Here is a 23,082-nt window from a genome sequence, read left to right on the forward strand (position 1 = left end):
GGCCAAAGTATTGGAGTTTCAGCTTCAGCATCAGTCCTTCCAATGAATAGTCAGGACTGATTTTCTTTAGGATGGACTGATTGGATCTCCTTGCAGTCCAAGAGACTCTCAAGTGTCTTTTCCAACACCACAGTTCAAAAGCATCAATTCTTCAATGCTCAGCTTTCTTTAGAGTCCAATTCTCACATCCATGCATGACTACTGGAAAAACCATAGCCCTGACTAGACAGACCTTTGTTGGCAAAATAATGTCTCTCCTTTTTTTATATGCTGTAAGAAATGGAGTAGCCATCATGGTCAACAAAAAGAGTCTGAAATGCAGTACTTGGATGCAATCTCCAAAACAACAGAATGATCTCTGTTCATTTCCAAGACAAACCATTCATATATCACAATAATACAAGCCTATGCCCCAACCAGTTACACTGAAGAAGCTGAAGTTGAATGGTTCTATGAAGACCTACAAGACCTTTTAGAACTAACACCCAAAAAAGATGTCCTTTTCATTATAGGGGACTGGAATGCAAAAGTAGGAAGTCAAGAAACACCTGGAGTAACAGGCAAATTTGGCCTTGGAAAACAGAATGAAGCAGGGCAAAGGCTAATAGAGTTTTGCCAAGAGAATGCACTGGTCATAGCAAACACCCTCTTCCAACAACACAAGAGAAGACTCTACACGTGGACATCATCAGATGGTCAACACCAAAATCAGATTGATTATATTCTTCGCAGCCAAAGATGGAGAAGTTCTATACAGTCAGCAAACACAAGACCAGGAGCTGACTGTGGCTCAGATCATGAACTCCTTATTGCCAAATTCAGACTTGAAGAAAGTGGGGAAAACCACTAGACCATTCAGGTATGACCTAAATCAAATCCCTTATGATTATACAGTGGAAGTGAGAAATAGATTTAAGGGACTAGATCTGATAGATAGCGTGCCTGATGAACTATGGATGGATGTTCATGGTATTGTACAGGAGACAGGGATCAAGACCATCCACATGGAAAAGAAATGCAAAAAAGCAAAATGGTTGTCTGAGGAGGCCTTACAAATAGCTATGAAAAGAAGAGAAGTGAAAAGCAAAGGAGAAAGGAAAGATATAAGCATCTGAATGCAGAGTTCCAAAGAATAGTAAGGAGAGATAAGATAGCCTTCCTCAGGGATCAGTGCAAAGAAATAGAGGAAAACAACAGAATGGGAAAGACTAGAGATCTCTTCAAGAAAATTAGAGATACCAAGGGAACATTTCATGCAAAGATGGGCTCAATAAAGGACAGAAATGGTATGGACCTAACTGAAGCAGAAGATATTAGAAAGAGGTGTCAAGAATACACAGAAGAACTGTCCAAAAAAAGATCTTCATGACCCAGATAATCATGAAGGTGTGATCACTCACCTAGAGCCAGTCATCCTGGAATGTGAAGTCAAGTGGGCCTTAGAAAGCATCACTATGAACAAAGCTAGTGGAGGTGATGGAATTCCAGTTGAGCTATTTCAAATCCTGAAAGATGATGCTGTGAAAGTGCTGTACTCAATATGCCAGCAAATTTGGAAAACTCAGCAGTGGCCACAGGACTGGAAAAGGTCAGTTTTCATTCCAATCCCAAAGAAAGGCAATGCCAAAGAATCCTCAAACTACCACAAGGAGATCCAACCAGTCCATTCTAAAGGAGATCAGTCCTGGGTGTTCCTTGGAAGGACTGAGGCTAAAGCTGAAACTCCAATACTTTGGCCAACTCATGCGAAGAGTTGACTTATTGGAAAAGACTCTGATGTTGGGAGGGATTGGGGGCAGGAGGAGAAGGGAACGACAGAGGATGAGATGGCTGGATGGCATCACCGACTTGATGGACATGGGTTTGTGTAAACTCCAGGAGTTGGTGGTGGACAGGGAGACCCAGCATGCTGTGATTCATGGGGTTGCAAAGAGTTGGACACGACTGAGCAACTGAACTGAACTGAGGTTGGTCATAACTTATCTTCCAAAGAGTAAATGTCTTTTAATTTCATGGCTGCAGGCACCATCTGCAGTGATTTTGGAGGCGCCCCCGCCCCCCGCAAATAAAGTCTGTCACTGTTTCCACTGTTTCCCCATCTATTTGCCATGAAGTGATGGGACCTGATGTCATGATCTTAGTTTTCTGTGATCCATATTTCAGATAATATCCATATGTTGATGAATCCTCTACTTTGTTTCTAGCCCTAATCGCTTCCCTGGGTTCCTCACTCTGATATTGAACTGATTACTGGGCACTATTACAGGGATGTCTAATATGCAACTGGGATGCAACATGCCCAGAATAGAACTAGTAACTCTTCTTCTCCAAAGTTTTCCTTCCCGCCAACCCTACCACGAGTAAGTGGGACACCATCTATACTAGGCTGCAGCCTAGGATTCATCCTGGATTGCATCCTTAATTTTGTTCTCTATTAGTGAAAGTCCCCACAGTCTCTCTTTGTAATACTTCTACAGTCCCTGACTCTACTTTTCATCCCTCCTTTAGTCTTCCTGACTTTCCAAAGTGTAAGTCTGATTAGGTCAGCCTTCCCAGAAGCACTCTAAAGCTTGCATTATGCTTAGAAGGAAAGTCAGTTTCCTTGATCTGGCCCAGAAGGCTTCTCATGAGCTTGTTCTTTTCTGTCTCTGGGATCTCATCTTCTAGTTTCTTCCTCTATCCCTTCACTATTAACACATTGGACTTTGACACTGAGCATCCTAAGCCCTTATCAGTGCCTTTGCACTAGCGGTTCCTTCTGTAGTGATATCCTTTCCCCAGATATTTTCATGGATGTTGCCTTCTCATCATGCAAATATCAACTAAAATATAGTACTGAGTATCAACAGAATGGTCTATATTTATTTAGAATTCTTAATTTAAGATGGCTCTTTTATTGTTCTGTATTTTGTTTTTTATAACTGTTATGAAGAAGAGGTTTAACTTTTCTCCCAAAATTTAGCCAATTGTTCTAGGACCATTTATTTAATAGGCAGCTATTTTCTCCACTAATTTGAAATGCCAATAGCAGACACCTCAACTGCTTGTACTGGCATTTCTTGTGAAGGAAGTGGTGAGTGCATTTAACCCAGATTTGGATTTCACAGGATGGCCAGCAAGTCTTGTGGATGGTGGCCAAGGTTTATATTTGGTTGAAAATCCTTTGGTCTCCAGGGAATTTTAATTTTATGCTAGCATCTACTATTCAAAGAAATTTATTTGTGAACAACACTCTTGTGAGCATCATAAGAAATGTCTAAGTTAAATACCTATTAACTACCTCCTTATTTCTAAAATATCTGGCCCATATGGTAAAGAGTCTGCCTGCAGTGCAGGAGACCTGGGTTCAATCCCTGGGTCAGGAAGGTCTCCTGGAGAAGGTAATGGCAACCCACTCCAGTATCCTTGCTTGGAAAATTCTGTGGACAGAGGAGCCTGGCAGGCTACAGTCCACGACAGGGTCACAAAGAGTTGGACATGAGTGAGCAACTTCACTCCTATCTGTAAAATATTTTTTTAGCCCCTTTAGCTGTGAATCTTATGATTCTAGGGTTCGGCTATTAAAAAACTTTTCTCATATATTTTTCAATGAACTCTACCCATATATATTGATATTTAAGATTCTGTGTTTCCATACTACTTTTTTTTTTTTTTTTGCCTTAGAGATTAGAGTATAGACATTCAGCTGTTTCTAGGTATTTCTTTTTCTGGAAAAATATTTGTCAACATCAAAGACTGTGCTTGTTAGCATTTTGAGATTCTAAACTTTGCCTCACATCCATCTTTGTTCTCTTTTTAGCTCAGCTGCTGTTTCGTTTTTATGACCAGACAAAATGTTAATAATCGTGGGGCCCCTGGAGTATGCTGGAGTTGTGCAGGCTTTACTCTTTCACTCCTGTTAATGCAGGAAATTTCTGGTCTTCCAAAGGAGACTGAACTGCAGAAATATCAATGTTTGTTCAAGATCTCTTTTTCCCAAATAGCTGTGCTGAATTTATACCTTATTTGGACAGTTTCCATATTGAAAGGCTCAGAATGCTCTACAGACTCCTCTTTTGCCCTCTAAGAAAAAGGTCTAAACATTTAAAATAGAAATAGCAAAGCTATTATGTGGGAAGTGTGGTCATAGGGAAGAATGTCATTTTGATAACAGAAAGCAGGAAAACTCCTGAACAGAGCCTGGCTTCTTTCTTCTCAGGGCTAAATAAATAATGCATTTCTCAAAGCCTGTATCTTTGGATAAAAACCTAGGTTTGGGTAAAGAAGAAAGGCATTTCAACTCTATTATTGGCCTTCAGATTGTTTCTGTTTTCCACCAATTCTGAAATTGCAGTCAATTAGGTACTTTTTCTTGTGACAGATTGGAAACCAGAAGGGAGCTTTATGAATTCAAACAGAGAAATTTGAGCTAAAAATGTCTGTAAAGTACTGCTTTGCACATTTTCTCTTTAGAATTTACAGAGTACATTAATTTTCTGATATAAGCAATTATGAGATGTTTTAGGCTTAACCTTCTGTAAAGCTAACAGAAGACATGCCTTATTTTGATTTTCTAATTTTTAAATATATTTATTTTAATCATTTGCATTCTGCTACAAAATTGATAGGCTGATTGGAATGGGATCTCATGAACCTGAATCCCCACGCTTTCTCCTTGATTATCAATTCTTACGTTTTTAGATTGATTCTGTGTTGATGATCCATGAGAGCTAAACTTTTTTGAGTTTGTAGCACCATCTGGGCTTCTCATTCTAAGTCTGTGAAGTGAAAATGATATATTTCCTTTTATGGTTGGCCATAAGTTTTCGGTTTCTTAAGAGCAAAGCTTCCCACCCAGGGTTCCAGTGGCCTCTCTGTGTTCATGAGCAGAACTTAGAAGAGGAAAGTTAGGGATGATCTACAGCCTGGGTTGGCATCTCGTGCTCATGGTTTTTCTCCTATATGATCTGTTCTTAATTTCCTTGCTTTCAGTTAGCATTTCTGCTGGTTTTGGTGCCTTACCTGGTGGTGTGACCCAAGCTCTCATTCCTGGGGGGTTTGAGCCCCTGATAATTCTACCCTTTTCCAGTTATGGTTGTTACACGTGTCCATTTACAGTAGAAACTGGAGAAAGGAGTACCAGAGTTGTTTGAGTGGATCACTTGAATGCCAAATATATTCTTCCTTGTCTACACCTCCGCCTGCTAATTAGGGCCAATTGCCCTGCCGTGATGATGACCATTCTTTTTGTCTGTTGGCCCCTGGACACGGGAGTTCAAAGTACCCAAGTTACAGTCTTAGCTTGTAATTCAGTGAGCTCTTTGTTGTGTTCCCTGACAAGACAGTCCCCCCATCTTTGGACCAAGACTTGAACCCTTCAGGGCCCAGAGCTGTGGGAACAGGAAGCACAAAATGCCCCTGTGAGACACTGGGAATGATGATCAATGGTGGCTATTTCTGCTTCTGTGCTTCAGTCCTGGATCCATGTGGGCTTTTTAGTGAGGAACAGAAGTCTCTGATTCAGTGTGTCTGCATCCTAAAGTACGACACACCCATCGTCACAGAGTATTGCCTCAGAGCTGGCTTTCTAGCCCAAGTGATACACAGTGAAGGGCTGGGGTGAAGCTCGTTACTGAATTCAATAGGATTAAAGAAACGACTGTATACTGAGAATGGGGTACGCAGTTTCTCCTCTCAGGGTGGACTGATTCTCAGGACACATGTAGCCAGAGAGGAGATCAGAAGTTTTGTGTTTGGATAATAAATGCCCATATCAAATGCATTTGATAATGCCTCAGTGAATGTCCAGTTCTCTGCTGATGGAGTGATCACTTTTAAAATCAAATTATCTGAACTGTTTGAACATCTGAAAAATTGTAGGCACTTGGCAGATATGATGGCCACATGGAGAAAAGTTAAGTATAGTACATACAAAACTAAGAAAGTAGATTTTAAAGAAAAAACCATGTACTAACTTCTCAATTTATTGATTTGTCATATGTATTGTCTCCTACTGGATATCAGAGCCAAGGTGCCTGGGAACTCTGTCTGTACACAGATATTCCAAATGCTTAGAATGGAGCCTGCCACTTAGGAGAGCTGAAGAAACACTTGAAGAGAGCCCCGTTGGTGCCCTGGAATACGGTTAAGCATCAGTAGATGTTTATTGAATGGGCTTGAATGACTTGAGAAATGCTGCCAGGTGGCACTGTGGTAAAGAATCTGCTGCCAGTGTAGGAGATGTGAGTTTGATTCCTTGGTTGGGAAGATCCCCTGTAGGAGGAAATGGTAGCCTGCTCCAGTATTCTTGCCTGGAAAATCCCATGGACAGAGGAGTCTATCCTTGTAGATTGTTGAGCTACGGTCCATGGGGTCACAAAGGGTCAGGGATGCCTGAGTGTGAACACACACACGCACACACACATGAGTAAACTATACCTTGAGCTTTTATTTGTTCTTTCAGTATCAATTTGACCTTTTAAAAATTAATTTAGTTATCATCCTATATATTATAATGAGTGTGTGCTGAGTCACTTCAGTCATGTCCGACTCTTTGCTACCTATGGACTGTGGTCTGCCAAAGGATTCTTCAGGCAAGAATACTGGAGTGGGTTGCCGTTTCCTCCTCCAGCAGATCTTCCCAGCCCAGGGATCAAATCCAGGAGAGTTCCTTGGACAGAGGAACTATAATAAAATACAATTATATGTCAGCAATGGAAAAGGAGATCTTTTCAACCAAGGGTACAGTAGATACATGGTTCAATATAAACACTTATTTTTAAAAGCATCTGTTGTATGAGTTGCTTGCTTGCAGTCAAGGCAGTGATACAGCTTTGAAATTATAGACATACCTTGTTTTATTGCACCTTATTTTTTTTAATTGTACTTCACATGTACTGTGTGTTTTACAAATTGAAATTTTGTGGCAACCCTGCATTGAACAAATTTATTGGTTTTTTTTTCTAACAACATTTGCTCACTTCATGTCTCTGTCACATTTTATTAATTCTTGAAGTATTTCAAGCTTTCTCATTATTGTTATATTTTTAGGGTGATCTATGATCAGTGATGGAGAAGGCAATGGCACCCCACTCAAGTACTCTTGCCTGGAAAATCCCATGGATGGAGGAGTCTGGTGGGCTGCAGTCCTTGGGGTCGCTAAGAGTCGGACACGACTGAGCGACTTCACTTTCATTTTTTCACTTTCATGCATTGGAGAAGGAAATGGCAACCCACTCCAGTGTTCTTGCCTGGAGAATCCAGGGATGGGGGAGCCTGGTGGGCTGCCCTCTATGGAGTCGCACAGAGTTGGACATGACTGAAGTGACTTAGTAGCAGCAGCAGCATGATCAGTTATCTTTGATGTTATTATTGTAATTGTTATGGGGCACCACAAACCATGTCCATATAAGATGGTGAACTTAATAAACATTGTTTGTGTTCTGACTATTTCACCAACCATCCATTCCCTACCTCTCTCCTTGGGCCTCCCTGTTCCCCAGGTCACAGCACTGCCGGACTTTGACCAGTTAGCGACCCTACAGTGGCCTCTAAGTGAAAGAGTTGCAAGTCTCTCCATTTTATTTTATTTTATTTTTTTTGCCTTTTTTTTTTTTTCATTTTAAATCAAGAACTAAAAATGATTAAGCTTAGGGATCACAGCACATTGAAAGCCAGTTAGGGAGCTAGGCCTCCTGCACCTAACAGCAAGGCTGTGAATGCAAAGGCAGGACTCTTGAAGGGAATGAAAATGCTATTCCAGTGAACACATGAATGATAAGAAAGCAAAGCAGCCTTGTTGCCTTTGTGATGAAAGTTTTAGTGGCCTGGATAGAAGATCCAGTGAACCACAACATCCCCTCAAGCCAAAGCCTAATCCAGAGCAAGGCCCCCACCTCTCTTCAGTTCAGTGAAGGCTGAAAGAAATGAGGAAGCTGCAGGAGATAAGTTTGAAGCTAGCAGAGGTTGGTTCATGAGCTTTAAGGAAAAGAAGCCACCTGCATACCATAAAAGTTCAGGGTGAAACAGAAGTGCTGATGAAGAAGCTCCAGTTTCAGAAGATCTACCTGAGATAGTGAGAGTGGCTTCACCAAATAAGAGATTTTCAGTGTAGAAGAAACAGCCTTCTGTTAGAAGAATGGCATCTAAGACTTTCACAGCTAGAGAGAAGAAACCAGTACCTGACTTCAGTGCTTCAAAGGACAATCTGACTCCTTTGCAGCTGGTGACTTGAAGTTGAAGCTGGTGCCTATACTCACTGACCACTTTGGAAGTCTTAGGGCCCTTAAGAATTACACTAAATCTTTTCTGGTTGTACTATAGAAATGGAACAACAAAGCTAGAATAGCAGTACATCTGTGACAACTTGGTTTACGGACCATTTTAAACCCACTCTTGAGATCTACTGCTCAGAAAAAAGATTCCAGAGATATTACTGCTCATTGACGATGTACTTCGTCACCCAAGAACTGTAATGGATATATACAGTGAGGTTAATGTGGTGTCCGTGCCTGGTGACACAGCTTTCATTCATTCTCCAGCCTGCAGAGCAAGGAGTCATTTGGACTTTCAAGTCTTTTTTTTTTTTTTTTTTTATACTTTACAAAATTGTATTAGTTTTGCCAAATATCAAAATGAATCCGCCACAGGTATGCATGTGTTCCCCATCCTGAACCCTCCTGCCTCCTCCCTCCCCATACCATCCCTCTGGGTCGTCCCAGTGCACTAGCCCCAAGCATCCAGTATCGTACATCGAACCTGGACTGGCAACTCGCCTCATACATGATATTTTACATGTTTCAATGCCATTCTCCCAAATCTTCCCACCCTCTCCCTCTCCCACAGAGTCCATAAGACTGTTCTATACATCAGTCTTATTCTTTAAGAAGTACACTTTGTAAAGCTATAACTGTCATAGATAGTGATTCCTCTAGTGGATATGGGCAAAGTAAATTGAAAACCTTCTGGAAAGGATTCACCATTCTAGATTCCATTAGGGTCATTTTTAATTCATGAGAAGAGGCCAAATATCAACATTAATAGACCTTTTTGAAACAAGTTGATTCTAACCCTCATGGATAACTTTGAGGGGTTCAACTTCAGGGGATAAAGTAACAGCAGATGGGATGGAAATAGCAAGAGAACTAGAAGTAGAGGCTGAAAATGACTGAATTGTTGCAATCACATGATAGATCTTTCATGGATGAGGAGTTCCTTCTTACAGGTAAGCAAATAATGGGTTTCTTGAGATGGAATCTACTCCTGGTGAAGATGCCATGAAGGTTGTTGAGTGACAACAAAGGATTTAGAATGGATTTAGTGGGTAAAGCAGCAGCAGAGTTTGAGAAGATTGAAGCCCATTTTGGAAGAAGTTTTACTTGGGTAAAGTGCTATCAAACAGCATTGCCTTCTGTAGAGAAATCATTTGTGAAAGGAAGAGCCAATTGATGCAGCAGACCTCACTGTTGTTTTATTCTAAGAAATTGCCACAGCCACCTCAGCCTTCAGGAACCACCACCCTGATCAGTCACCAACCATCAGCTTCAAGGCAAGAACCTCCGTCAGCATAAAGATTTCAATTCACTGAAGGCTTGAACTGTGGTTAGCATTTTTTAGCAATAAAATATTTTCAAAATTAAGCTGTGTACATTGTTTTTAGACATAAACCTATTGCACATTTAATGAACTATAGCGTAACTCAGTATGCCAACAAATTTGGAAAACTCAGCAGTGGCCAAGGACTGGAAAAGATCAGTTTTCATTCCAATCCCAAAGAAAGGCAATGCCAAAGAATGTTCAAACTACGATACAACTGCACTCATTTCACACGCTAGCAAAGTAATGCTGAAAATTCTACAAGCTAGACTTCAGCAGTACGTTAACCGAGAACTTCCATATTTCAAGCTGGATTTAGAAAAGGCAGAGTAACCAGAGAGCAAATTGCCAACATCTGTTGGATCATCAAAAAAGCAAGAAAATTCCAGAAAAACATCTACTTCTGCTTCATTGACTACACTAAAGCCTTTGACTGTGTGGATCATAGCAAACTGCGGAAAATTCTTAAGGAGATGGGAATACCAGACCACTTTACCTGCCTCCTGGGAAACCTGTATGCAGGTCAAAAAGCAACAGTTAGAACCAGACATGAAACAACAGACTGGTTCCAAACGGGGAAAAGAGTACGTCAAGGCTGTATATTGTCACCCTGCTTATTCAACTTATATGTAGAGTACACCATGAGAAATGCCAGACTGGTTGAAGTACAAGCTGGAATCAAGATTTCAGGAGAAATATGAATAACCTCACATATGCAGATGACACCACCCTTATGGCTTTTTGAAATAAGTTGATTCTAACCCTCATGGATAACTTTGAGGGGTTCAAGACTTCAGTGGATGAAGTAACTGCAGATCTGATGGAAATAGCAAGAGAACTAGAAGTAGAGGCTGTACTAGAAGTAGAAAGCAAAGAGGAACTAAAGAGCCTCTTGATGAGAGTGAAAGAGGAGAGTGAAAAAGCTGGCTTAAAACTCAACGTTCAGAAACTAAGATCATGGCATCTGGTCCCATTACTTCATGGCAAATAGATGGGGAAACAATGAAACAGTGACAGACTTTATTTTCTTGGGCTCCAAAATCAGTGCGATGGTGACTGCAGCCATGGAATTAAAAGACGCTTACTCCTTGGAAGGAAAGTTATGACCAACCTAGATAGCATATTCAAAAGCAGAAATGCTACTTTGCTGAAAAAGGTCCTTACAGTCAAAACTATGTTTCTCCAATAGTCATGTATGGATGTGATAGTTGGACCATGAAGAAGACTGAGCACCAAGAATTGATGCCTTTGAACTGTGGTGTTGGAGAAGACTCTTGAGAGTCCCTTGGACTGCAAGGAGATCCAACCAGTCCATCCTAAAGGAGATCAGTCCTGAATATTCATTGCTGAAGCTGAAGCTCCAATACCTTGGCCAGCTGATGTGAAGAAGTGACTTAATGGAAAAGACCCTGATGTTGGGAAAGATTGGAGACAGGAGGAGAAGGGGACGACAGAGGATGAGATGATTGGATGGCATCACCAACTTGATGGGCGTGACTTTGAGCAACTCTGGGAGTTGGTGAAGGACAGGGAAGCCTGGTGTGCTGCAGTCCACAGGGTTGCAAAGAGTCGGACATGACTGAGCAACTGAACTGAACTGAGTGTAGCTCCAGTATTCTTGCCTGGAAAATCCCATGCTCAGAGGAACATGGCGGGATACAGTCCATAGGGTTGCAAAGAGTAGGACACGACTTAGCAACTGAACCTGCACACACAAACCAAGATAACTTCTGTATGCACTGGGAAACCAGAAAATTTGTATGACTGTATTGCCATGCTCACTTTACTACATTGATCTGAACTCCACCATACATCTGTGGTGTATGTCTATACATTTTCTACAACAAGTTCAAAGCATTTTCCATGCTTAATGTTCTCACAACAGAGTGACAAAGGCATTATGTCCCAGAAATCCTTATGCATATTTTTAGATGGAAAAGATAAAGGCAGAGCCAGGTAGCCATCTAGGTAAGGAGCACTGTGGGAAGATGCTGGTGGAGTTTAGGGCCATGGTTGGCTTCTATGATCCATGTCATTGCTCTGCTTGCCAGAGAACTTTGCCAGGCCTCTACCCATAGCTTCAAGCAAGTGACTTTTTTTTTTAATTGTATTGATATTTATTTATTTTATTTGAGTATAATTGGTTTACATTGTTGTATTAGTTTCTGCTGTACAACAAGGTGAATCAGCTCTCTGTATACATATATCTCTTCCCTCTTCAACCTTCCTCCCAAACTCCCACCCTTCTGTAGGTCATTAAAGAGTGCCAAGCTGAGCAAGTGATCTTTAATATTACTACTTTCCGGAATTTTCTCCTGGTTTTCAGTGGCCCACTTGTTATATATTCTCTCTAATATTTATCTCTTTGTGTTTTTTTCTTAGCCTGTTTTTTTTTTTTTCCCACTTTCTTTTCTTTCTTTGGTCTAAAGGATGTCTTTTATTCAGATTTTAGATCAGCTAAGAATTCCCACCTGGATTAGGTCCAGAGTCATGAAATTGTAATTAAATTGTCAACACCTATAGTGCCCTAATGTTGTTATTCTGAGAAAGGATACAGGACAGGGGTTGGGTCGATGACTCCAGATGAGAAATGGGGGTACTGAGTTGTGAAAAAAAATGTGGCGTTTAAGACACTCTGGGGATAGAAAGGGAATGATAAAGCTACGGACTTTCAGAGCCAAATACATCTGAAACCTAGCAGGAAACCCGTATGAATAAGTCTCAGCTTCCTCTGGATTCAAAGGGCAGAGAGAAACAGTTCTTGCCTTGCAACAAAGAGTAAGGGATGACAGACCTGCCCAATCACAGTTTATAGCTGAGAATTTCCCAAGTTGTAACAAAGCAGATTGTTTAGTTTAAATAGCTAATTCTCTTTGTTTTACTGGAGGAGAACATAGGTAAATGTGGAAGCAGATAATGCTGTGGGCTATAGGGAAGCACCCTCGTGGGGACCTTCTGTACTATAGTAGATGAAAGACACCAAAGTGGCAGATTTCTTGGATAATTGAAGATGAATCATGCAGGGAAGTAGCCTGAACTTCGTGAGACGTATGTTGTTTCAAGCAGCTATTAATTCTGTGCTATAATTAGCAGCAGATGATTTTGAGTAGAGCCAATTTGATTATCGTTTCTTTGCTAGTGCATGTAACAATTTCCAAGTGTGCTAGCGCAGACAGGAGTCAAGATAGAGGGTAAGATGCAGATGTATAATTGGACAGCCACAGAGACCACCGTTTGGTGGAGATCTTTCTATTTGAGTATTATACTGTTCAATACATACTTTAAAAAGAGGTCTAACATCCTACCAGTCTAATAAATCTACTTCTCAAGGGGTTCATGTTACTGAATACAGTAAGAACCATTGCAAAACAACACCTGAATAGGTTCCTTTGAGAAGATTTGCAAATCTGGCAGTAACAGAGAATAATGTAGAATTTCTTTTAACACCCACAGTGAAGATTAGCTTCCATTTTACAGCTGCATCTAGTTATATCAGTATATTAATTAATTTTTGTTTATGTATGGAGACAAAGTCTACACTATTGAGAAATGCCAGGGTATATATTCTATTTCTGTTAAAATGAATTAGCTGGAAAGGTCCTGGGGGATGAACCCCAGGATGAGTGTAAGGGTAGAGATCAACAAACGTACAGACACCTGCGGATCCAGTCAGTGCTCTGCCTGGGTCTCCTCAGAGTAGCTCCATTTCCCTCTGTTCTGTTTCCTTTGTGCTTCCTTTTTGGAAGGAATACCCTCCAGGATGCTAGAACTAGCTTCGCTTCTGTGCAAGGATAGCAGGGAGTGTCTGGGCATTTAGTCCCCAGATCCAACCCATAACCAGTGATGGATGTGATGAGGTAATACATCTCAATCTCCCTTGCCCTGGAGGGGACAGTGGTCTGCCCTCAAGTCCCAGTGGGATTGAGCTGAAGCTACATTCTCCAGGACTTGGCTTGAAATCTCAGCTTTGCACGGCTCCCTTCCCTGTCCTGTCTCCTTTCCCCATGTCCAGATTGTTTATTTCAGAATACTTCCTATAAATCAGTTTTACATGAATCTGCATCTTGGGGTCCCCTCATGGGGAAGCCAACCTGAGCACTTGCCCTATGCAGTTAGAATTAGAATGCCATGGAGTGGCAGACTGTTGTGTTATAATTCCTAATGTTTCCATTCTATTTCCATTCATTCCATTACTGACTTTTCTCTTATTGGCTTTCCTCTTCGTTTTCCATTACTTTTCCATTTCCATTACTTTTCCATTACTGACTTTCCTCTTCCTTTTCCTAAAGAAATCACCCACTGGTCTTCTGTATGATTTTAGGACAGGTATGCATTGTTAAAGATTCATATTTTATTTAAGTAAGCCTCCATATATGCCTATTAGTAGGTTACCTGAGACTTTAGTTAAATAAATGAGAGACTTCAGTTATTTTTATACTTGGGAAGGGAATTCCTCTTTAGCATTCAGATCCATGAATCTGCTTTGTAAACAGATTACTTCCTATACCAGTTTATTTCAGTGCATTGGAAGCAGCACTAAAAATTTATCTGGTATCTGCATAAATCTGTAAATAGAAGAGGGAAAAAGAAAAATGAGAAGTGGGGGAAGGTTGCTAATATTTATTGGGAATCTACTATATACCAGAAACTGTATGTGACCTGAAGAATGGCAGGGTTAAGGGATTTGCCCCAAGATCACACAATTAATAACAGTCAGGCAGGAATTTAAACCTGAACAGAAGTGAGGGAACATAAGCTTCTGTGTCATTTGAGGGAAACCTGTACCCTTATACATTATGATGATTCTGCTTCTGCTATCTTCACGCAAGCTTGTCAGTCTTCTTGGTTAAATTTACCACTGGCCCATTTTCCCCATTCTTACAGCCAAGGATCTCTGTCGGGCTCAGTGGGCTGCTGCCACCTGCTCTGCGTACTCCCTCTTGCATAGGAAGGCCAGCATCACCTTTTAGAGTGCCATGGCGTCTCCAGAACACAGCTGTCATTCCCCAACCCCTCTTTCCATAAAATTAAAAACATCTTTTATTATGGTCTTAGAGACTTGCCATTAGTTGGAGGGATGTTCTCCTTTTGCCTGTTGCTGCTATTGTCCATTGGCTGTGACATGTCTTAGCAAGATAAACCAACTTGCTTTGAAGCAATGCACAAGCCGGACATGGGCCTAGGACATCTAAATTCTTTCTCTCCTGACTGCTCACATGTGTGCCTTTTCCATGTGATGTCCACCAGGCCCTGGTACCGGAATCCTTACCAGCAGAGAGGAGGCCTCGGTCTTTATCCATCAGGTCCTCACCTGATTATCACACTCCTCCCAGCCCCACTCAGACACTAGTCTGAGGGTCTTCCGTATTCTTCAATGGCCCCGCTCTTTGTTTTCCTGTTGTGAATATTCATGCATTGTTATTCATTCTCCTCAAACTTTCCATCACTTGGTGAAACCTCTGATTTCCTGGTAAACTTTGTGCTATTTTGATAACTTTGTGTTTATTTGTGAGATAGCAGAGTTTAGAGTTTAGAACTGAGAGCAACTTTTGAGGCCCTCTAATCCAACCGTCTCAATTTAATTTGTACAATTTATGACCTAAAACATTTCATAATTTCAGAAGTCATATAATTTTCGGTTCAGGAAACTTTGAAGACAGAAGAAAACAAAAAACAAGGATCACATGTAGTATTAGTGTCCAATGATAACTGTTACTGATATTTTGATGTATATATTTGAAAGAAATATCTTTTATGCTTGTCTTATAAAAATTTAAGTATGAGTATTTTATGTACTTCATATATGTTTTTAAGATATTTTAACTAAGCATGTAATGAGTGCATACTCACTGTTAAAAATTCTAACAATATAGCTAAATTGAAATTTCCCCTTGTTCCCTCTTCCCTGTTCACCTTCCCAGTCTGTTTTCTCCTCAGACTTAATTGCTATTAATCAATTCAGTGTATGTCTTTTCTGTTTCATATACACATATACATACAGAAATATATAGTTTTTCTTACATATATATTTATATTAATTGTGTCATTATCTGCATTGGTCTGAAACTTACTTCCTCACTTAGTAATATGCTTTAGACATCTATCTATGTCAGTCTATCATTTCATTCTGGATCCTGACAGAAAATAAATAGCTCAAATAAAGTTAAGTAATTTCAAGACAGTTTGGTGATAACCTGAACTTCATGGCCAGGGTATACGGAGATCATAGGAGGCAGTGCCATACTCTGAGGTTAGTAATAATGAGGGCATTGTTTTCACCTCTAGACGGGGTAGAGGAAATATAGGGGGTGAGTGAGATGGGGTGTGGGGATGGAGGGAAGGAAAGAATGGGAGTGGGGGTGGGAAGAGAGAGACATATGGAATGAGCTGCTTGGCAGGACCAAGATTTAGCAGGGGGAACCAAATGTTGAAGCCCTGCCCCCAACCATAGCGTATTTGGACATGGTGCCTTTGGGAGGTAATTAGGGTTAGATGAAGTCATAGGGTGGGGTCCTCATGGTGGGATTAGTGCCCTCGTAATAGAAGATGAAAAAGCGTGCTCATTCTTGCTCCACACCCAGGCACTGAGAAAAGGTCCTGCTGGCACATAGTGAGAAGGTAGCCATCTGCAAGCCAGGAGCAGCACTCTCACCAAAACCAAACCCTGCTTGGCTTTTTGTTATGTAGCCCCTCTGATCTTGGAGGGGGGGGCTTGTTGGCTGAATCCAGTGGGAACCTGGAGAGCTAGAGAGTTGTTGATGCAGCCCATGTTAGCCTCCCTAGGCTCAGCAGGCATGTGCATGCAGATTTAATTTGTTTGTAAATTTCCAGTCCTTCTAGATGACAGGCTTTGTTCTGCAGGTAAGGCAATAAGGTAAAAAAAGCTATTGTCATTCAGCAGCTCACACCATTGTACTGGAGCTAGTGTTCCATAGACTGCAGTGTTTCTTAACTTCCTTGTGTGACTTTGTTAAGGATTTGTTACTGATAGGAATTTATGTCACTTTAACTTTTCCTTATTTAAACAGTGCTTCATGAATATTCATATTTATGCATCTTTCTGTGCATATAATAATATTTCTCGCTGGTAGAGCCTAAGAAGTAGAATTGCTGGATTAAAGAATATAGGTCTGAAAGTGTTAGTCACTCAGTCGAGTCTGACTCTGTGCAACCCCATGGACTGTAGCCTTTCCCTATGGAATTTTCCAGGCAAGAATACTGGAATGGGTAAGCCATTCCCTTCTCCATGGGATCTTCCCAACCCAGGGATTGAACCTGGGTCTCCCACATTGCAGGCAGACTCTTTACTGTCTGAGCCACCAGGATTTAATATTAAATAAGCTGATCTAAATTATAGTTGTATAAATAGGTTCGGTTCATTTCAGTTCAGTCGCTCAGTCATGTCCAACTCTTCACGACCCCATGAATCACAGCACGCCAGGCCTCCCTGCCTATCACCATCTCCCGGAGTTCACTCAGACTCACGTCCATCGAGTCAGTGATGCCATCCAGCCATCTCATCCTCTGTCGTCCCCTTCTCCTCCTGCCCCCAATCCCTCCCAGCATCAGAGTCTTTTCCAGTGAGTCAACTCTTCGCATGAGGTGGCCAAAGTACTGGAGTTTCAGCTTTAGCATCATTCCTTCCAAAGAAATCCCAGGGCTGATCTCCTTCAGAATGGACTGGTTGGATCTCCTTGCAGTCCAAGGGACTCTCAAGAGTCTTCCCCAACACCACAGTTCAAAAGCATCAATTCTTCGGTGCTCAGCTTTCTTCACAGTCCAACTCTCACATCCATACATGACCACTGGAAAAACCATAGCCTTGACTAGATGGACCTTTGTTGGCAAAGTAATGTCTCTGCTTTTCAATATGCTATCTAGGTTGGTCATAACTTTTCTTCCAAGGAGTAAATGTCTTTTAATTTCATGGCCGCAGTCACCATCAGCAGTGATTTTGGAGCCCCCACAAATAAAGTCTGACACTCTTTCCACTGTTTCCCCATCTATTTCCCATGAAGTGATGGGACCAGATGCCATGATCTTAGTTTTCTGAATGTTGAGCTTTAAGCCAACTTTTTCACTCTCCTCTTTCACCTTCATCAAGAGGCTTTTTAGTTCTTCTTCACTTTCTGCCATAAGGGTGGTATCATCTGCATATCTGAGGTTATTGATATTTCTCCCAGCAATCTTGATTCCAGCTTATGCTTCTTCCAGCCCAGCATTTCTCATGATGTACTCTGCATATAAGTTAAATACGCTTAACATATAAGTTAAATAAATATAAGTTAAATAAACAACTAGGTTATGAGTATTTATTTCTCCTCCCACAGTGACAGTTATTATTCTCTCAAATTTTACCAGTCTGATGCAGGGCAGACTGGGAACAGACATAGTGATTGTTTGAGTTTCAGTTTTGCTGACTATTAGTAAGGAGAAGACAATGGCAACCCACTCCAGTACTCTTGCCTGGAAAATCCCATGGGTGGAGGAGGCTGGTAGGCCGCAGTACATGGGGTCACAGTCGGATACGAATGAGCGACTTCACTTTCACTTTCATACATTGGGGAAGGAAATGACAACCCACTCCAGTGTTCTTGCCTGGAGAATCCCAGGGACGCGGGAGCCTGGTGGGCTGCCGTCTATGGGGTCACACAGAGTCGGACATGACTGAAGGACTCAGCAGCAGTAGCAGTAAGAATTAGGAGCTTTTAACATGTTTATGGTTGTTTGTGTTTCCTATTTTGTGAATTCTCTTATTCGTACCTTTTGGCTAATTTTTTTAGATTCATTGTCTTAATTATTTCAAAGGGTTTTTGGTACATTTTAAGTTGTTCTAAAAGTCTTGTTCTGTTTGCTTTAGTAACACTGTTTAGTCAAGCCTTAGGCGCTACTTATATGTGGTGGTCCCTCCGTCATTGTGCTGATTTTCCTCAGATATAAGGCAGTGTTTGGTTGAGTTCACCTTGTAATTAAGAGTCCCTCTTGGTTTCCCCTTGAATGCCTCGTCTCTTTATGACACCTTATCCCCAACGACTGGAGGTCTGTACTGGTGGGTGGACTGCACCGGCAGCTGCTCTCCTGGGAACGCAATCCCATTGTTTTCCCTGGGGCTTGTGCTACTGCCTGACTCCGTACCCAGATCCCTGCTCCTGGCGTGGATGTCTTTGTTGCTGTAGCCGTGCCCGGAGAGGTCAGTGGGGCCCAGAGAGGTCAGTGGGGAGCGGCCACCTGTTTGCTCCAGCCTCAGGCTCCTTAACCAGCCACCTGCCAGCTGCTCCCTGTCCTCTCTGCCCTTCTGTGAGCTGGGCTTTCCTTGACTCCAATTTCCCATGCTCTTTCCTTTTTTAATTTTTATTTATTTTTTTAAGTAATGGACTTTATTTTTTAGAATAGTCGTAAGCTTATAGAAAAACGGACTAGAAGTTACAAAATTTACATATACATCTCCCTTGTCCTTCCTCTCTCCACACATTTTCCTCTGTATTAAGGGCTTGCATTAGTCTAGTACATTGGCTACAGAATGATGAACCAGTATTGATACATTATTGTTATTAACTAGAATCCTTAGTTTACATTAGGGTTCATTCTTGGCATTGTACATGTTCTGTTGGTTTTGCCAAATGCAAAAAACTATTCATACAGAATAGTTTCACTCTGCTAAAAAACCCCTATACTCCTCTGTTTATTCTGCCTCCCCTAAGTTGTGGTGACCATTGATATTTTTACTGTCTCTCTACCTTTTAAAATTTTTTTATGGAAATATAGTTGATTTACAGTATTGTATTGGTTTCAGGTATACAGCAAAGTGATTCAGTTATACATATATAAGTATATTGTTTCATAAAACATTATCTCCCATTGTAGATTGTTACAAGATATTGGGTGTAGTTCCCTATGATATACAGTAGGTACTTGTTACTTACATATTTATATGAGTAGAAAAGGACAACCTGCTCTAGTGTTCTTGCCTGGAAAATTCTGTGGACAAGAAGAGCCTGGTGGGCTACAGTCTGTCGGGTCTCAAAGAGTCAGACGTGACTCAGCAGCTAAACCAACAGCATAGTCGATTCATAGCGCTGTGTAGGTTTCAGGAGTACCACAAAGTGCTTTAGTTATACATACATGTTTATCCACTCTCTTTTAGGTTCTTTTCCCATATAGGCCATTACGTAGTATTGAACAGAGTTCCCTGTGCTATATAGGACATTCTTATTAGTTATTTATCTTATATAGGGTAGTGTTTATGTATCAATCCCAGTCTCCCAATTTAACCCTTCTGCTAACCATAATTTTTTCTACATTCATGACTCTACTTACGTTTTGTAAATAAATTCTTTTGTGCTTTTTTTTTTGGATTCCACATAGAAGTGATAGCATATGATAGTTGTCTTTCTGTATCTGACTTCACTCAGTATTACAATCTTTAGGTCCATCCATGTTGCTGCAAATGACATTATTTTGTTCTTTTTGTGGCTGAGTAGTATTCCACTAGAACGGAGAAGGCAATGGCACCCCACTCCAGTACTCTTGCCTGGAAAATCCCATGGGCGGAGGAGCCTGGTAGGCTGCAGTCCATGGGGACGCTGAGTTAGACACGACTGAGCAACTTCACTTTCACTTTTCACTCTCATGCATTGGAGAAGGAAATGGCAACCCACTCCAGTGTTCTTGCCTGGAGAATCCCAGGGGCAGGGGAGCCTGGTGGGCTGCCGTCTATGAGGTTGCACAGAGCCGGACACGACTGACATGACTTAGCAGCAGTATTCCATTACATATATCTACATCCTCTTTATTTATCTGTCAATGAACATTTAGATTGTTTCCATTTCTTGGCTGTTGTGAATGGTGCTGCTGTGAACATAATGGTGCATATATTTTATTGAATTATAATTTCATCTGAGTATATGTCCAAGAGTGATATTGCTGGATCATGTGGTAATTCTATTTATAGTTTTTTGGGGAATCTCTGTACTTTTCTCCACAGTGGCTACACCAATTTACTTTCCTGCCAACAGTGTAGGAGGGTTCTCTTTTCTCTACATTTATTATTTGTAGACTTTTTGGTGTTGTCCATTCTGCAGCTGTCCCTTTCTTGTATGTTCCATTTCCTTCTACTCCCATTTGCCCTCTGTCCTTCAGGGGGTCCTTGGAAATTTATGTGCCCAAGAGTACCCCTTGTTGATTTTCAGGACTATTCCATTCCATTCTCCAGGAGATCTTCCCGACCCAGGGACTGAACCCAGATCTCCTGTATTGCAGGGAAATTCTTTACCATCTGAGCCACCAGGGAAGCCCATTACAGGATTCAAATATATTTTTCATATTATATTCGTGATTGGAGGGAGAAGACTAGCGCATGAACTATCTTAGGTATTGCCAGACTTTTGCTGTGAAAGGCCACTTAGTAAGTGTTTGAGGCTTTGCAGACCAAATGGTATCTCTCATAAGCACTCTTTTCTGTCTTTGTCATGCAGAAGTAGCTATAGATGATAAGTGATGGATGGATTTGGCCATGTTCCAACCAGTATGATTCACAAACAGGTGTTAGACAGGATGTCTAACAGGCAGGTACTGGTTTGTGACTGCCTGACTTTCTCCATTTTGTGATAGGTGAAGACTGAGCCATAGATGAGGTCAAGAAATTTGCCCAAAGCTATCTGCTAGGGAGTAGAAGAACTCAATTGATCTCATCTGCTTACTCATCTGTGATCTTTCCTCCACTTTGCTCTTTTTGCAGTGTTAAAGAATTTCCTAAACATAGCTAAGCTCCCCCAGAGCCTTGGAAACAAGAAAGTTACTTTCAGCTTTTTACTTTTTGTTGTGTGACTTGAAGGGAAATAAAGCCCAGCCCAACTATGGAACTACTGGGGGATCTGAGAGCTGAGGGCTGGTTGGGTTGGTGGCATTAGGACTGGGAGCAGGATTACCTTCCATATTTCAGTCTTTCCTTTTGTCAGCTATAGAAATATTTGACAAGATTAATGGAGCATAAAGCATTTGAGCTCTGCTGAGACAAGGTTCTTTGTTACAATGTGATTCCTTTTGTTTTGTGATTCCTGTTCATCCTGAATGAAACTCATGGGATTTAAGTGTGTTAAATAATTAAAGATGGAATTGCAGAGGAGAGTGTGAACTCCCATACTAGTTTTGAAACATTTGCTATAGTCAGTTCAGTTCAATCACTCAGTTTTCTCTGACTGTTTGTGACCCCATGGACTGCAGCACGCCAGGCCTCCCTGTCCTTCACCAATTCCTGGAGCTTACTCAAACTTATGTCCATCAAGTTGGTGATGCCATTCAAACATCTCATCCTCTGTCATCCCCTTCTCTCACCTTCAATCTTTCCCAGCATTAGGGTCTTTTCCAATGAGTTAGTTCTTCATATCAGGTGGCCAAAGTATTGGAGTTTCAACTTCAGCATCAGTCCTTCCAATGAATATTCAGGACTGATTTCCTTTAGGATTGACTGGTTTGATCTCCTTGGAATCCAAGGGACTCTCAAGAGTCTTCTCCAACACCACATTTCAAAAGCATCAATTCTTAGGTGCTCAGCTTTCTTTATATTCCAACTCTCACATCCATACATGACCACTGGAAAAACCATAGCCTTGACTAGATGAACCTTTGTTGGCAAAGTAATGTCTCTGCTTTTTAATATACTGTCTAGGTTGGTGATAGTTTTTCTTCCAAGGAGCAAGTATCTTTTAATTTCGTGGCTGCAGTCACCATCTGCAGTGATTTTGGAGACCCCCCCAAAATAAAGTCTCTCTATAGTCTGTGAGTGATAAATTAAGAGTATTGCTTTAGATAAGGAACTTGCTTGGCAACATCCTCCAGAAGATGGAAGAAGAAAGGGGCAACTGACAGAAGCCAGACCCCCCATTGTGTAGCATTTACACCCTACTGGCAGACCCCATAAAATGAGACCACTGAGCCCTGTGACTTGAAGGCTCTTGGCTGTAGAACTGACTTCAGGCTGCTGGAGCTGTTCCTGGTGGATGTTGCTGGAAGCCTTGTCAGAACAGAGGGCCACTTCCTGCTCTTGCTTGTGGGGAGACCCAGAGCTGCGCCAGGGACCCCTACTCATCTCAAGATGCCTTCTTCCCACACTTTTCTTTGGAGTAGTTCATTACCCGTGTTCTATTTTCCCTACTTTGATTACACTATGTTGTCTGATTAGTGTGATTAAACTATTTTATGCAGTAAACCAAGTGATTTGTGGATTGAATATGAGCTCTGTGTCATATATCTCCAGTCCCATGATTCTTATCTAGTTTTACTACTAGGCCCTGCAACAAACACAGTCTCACTTAACCATGAATAATATCCCTCAGTTTTAGTCAGCGGGTCCCTCATGGGGAGAATTTGATAGGATGAAAGCCGTTTCTCCTTTTGTATAGCCTGGGTGCAACAAGAAAGGGATTGTACTTGGCGTCTGGATTGAGGGTTGAATGTGTATTCTGGCACTTAAAAACTGGGTAAGTTGGAAAGCATTGCTCGAACTCTGTT

At 41.3% G+C, this 23,082-nt stretch overlaps 1 long non-coding RNA gene across 7 annotated transcripts in view; it reads left to right on the forward strand.

The window, feature by feature from the left end:
- LOC129620799 (uncharacterized) overlaps positions 1–23,082 on the forward strand; it is a 173,614-nt gene that overhangs the window by 18,098 nt on the left and 132,434 nt on the right. The window contains exon 4 of one of the 7 annotated variants that reach the window (XR_008698716.1): positions 14,821–14,835. The exons of 4 other annotated variants lie outside the window; for them this stretch is intronic. This is a non-coding gene — a long non-coding RNA (uncharacterized LOC129620799). Of the gene's footprint in view, positions 1–7,029; positions 7,188–14,457; positions 14,763–14,820; positions 14,836–23,082 lie in introns of those variants that run through there. 2 more of the 7 variants (XR_008698713.1, XR_008698708.1) reach the window with 2 other exon arrangements.

This window comes from Bubalus kerabau, chromosome 10, assembly GCF_029407905.1.
Source record: "Bubalus kerabau isolate K-KA32 ecotype Philippines breed swamp buffalo chromosome 10, PCC_UOA_SB_1v2, whole genome shotgun sequence".
Taxonomy (NCBI): Eukaryota; Metazoa; Chordata; class Mammalia; order Artiodactyla; family Bovidae; genus Bubalus; species Bubalus kerabau.